Here is a 1,710-nt window from a genome sequence, read left to right as displayed (position 1 = left end):
GCACATCTGGATCACCTGGGTTCTCTCGTCACTCGGATTGGCCTTTTTTCACCGTTTGGGAGCGACAGGTGAAGATGTGTTTGAAAAGGCCCCAATGCGGCCGGCAACCCAAGAAATTCTCACACAAAGATACAAAGGCAGCGAGATACACGATGGAGTTGGGTGTGAAGTGGTGGAGTTGTGCCCCAAAGAAGTTCAGAAACCCCCGAAAGAAAGGGTGGGGCGGCAAAGAAAACCCGCGGTCAACATGAGTGGCTAAGAGAACACACTCACCCTCTTGAGGCTGCGGATGCCACTCCTTCCCGGGAGCCTCGCCGATCCATGAGGGATCAGTCCCTCATCGGCCAGGTCATCAAGATCCTTCTGGCGGATGGTCGAGCGGATCCAGTCGCCCTGGATCCAGCCCTGCGGCAGACCGGTCCACGACGAGGATCCGCCCCGACTGGTCGGTCTTCCCATTGCCTTCGCCGTCGCCTTCTTCGCCCGCTCCAAAGACGCCGTCTTCTCCTTCACCATTGTCGCCGGCGAAGCATGCACGAAGTAGCGGCGCTAGGGCAGAGGCGAGCGCGGCGGAGAAATCTGGAGAAGAGAGGGGGGAATGAGGGCGCACTGTTCAAAAAAACCGTCCGGCGCTTTATATAAGGCTGCTTCCGAGTGGCTGACATGTAGGCCCGGGCGATCCTGTCAAATCCTGCAACAGTCGCGCGCACGATACGTGGTGAAAAAGGTGGCGCGGAGATCGAGGCGTCCCTGCCTTATGCCGTCCGATTGCTGCGGTCTCGCCCCGTCCCGCGCAATTACCAAAATTCGAATCCCACGAAATCCGCGGGTTGCAGAACAACTCGGCAGGCGGAAGATCTCCTCCGCTCTACCACTCGGAGCTCTCCAAGCGAAAACTTCACTCGACAGATATAAAGAATGGATCAAGGCGACTGAAAAAGAAGTTGACACCATCACCTAAAGTTCATTGATCCAAGACAAGACATACTCATAGCACGAAAAATGGGTCAGAAGAATTCTCAACTCCTTCCCCACTCAAACCTCGATCCATTCGGGGGCTAATGATGGAGTTATGTACCTAGGGTAGGGTCATGGACCTGTCCAAACTACCCTACCCAAGGACATCTCTAGAAGAAACCACCTGTCAGTCGACCTAGAGGTGTTCCACTCGACGAACGCGAAAACACTCGACCATGAAGCTAGTCACTTGACCATGAAGCCAATCACTCGACGGCCAGGAGATCTAAAGTCACTCTGCGGGTAACGATCTGTCATTAAGTAGCCTTAATGGTCTTCATAACACTTTATGTGGGCGTTACCAGTAACCCCCTGTCTTAATGTACTTTAAACTCTGCATGACTGAGGGCTGGAGGGGTCTGACGAACTCTATATAAGCCACCCCCTCCTCAATGTAAAGGGTTCGCACCCCTGTAACTCACACACGTATAATCCAGTCAACCGCCTCCGGGCACCGAGACGTAGGGCTGTTACTTCCTCCGAGAAGGGCCTGAACTCGTAAAACTCTTGCGTGTACAACTACTCCATAGCTAAGATGTTGCCTCTCCATTAGTACCCCCCTACACTACTGTCAGACCTAGAACCACGACAGGTGGTTCTGTCGACCCCGAGCCACCAAAACCCAAAATGATGGCTTTAGGTGGTTTCGTCGACCCCGAGCCACCCTAGACCCTAGTTAATGGCTTTAGGTGG

This window comes from Triticum aestivum, chromosome 3B (genome assembly GCF_018294505.1).
Source record: "Triticum aestivum cultivar Chinese Spring chromosome 3B, IWGSC CS RefSeq v2.1, whole genome shotgun sequence".
NCBI classification, from domain to species: Eukaryota; Viridiplantae; Streptophyta; class Magnoliopsida; order Poales; family Poaceae; genus Triticum; species Triticum aestivum.
Note: the sequence above shows the minus strand (reverse complement) of the source record.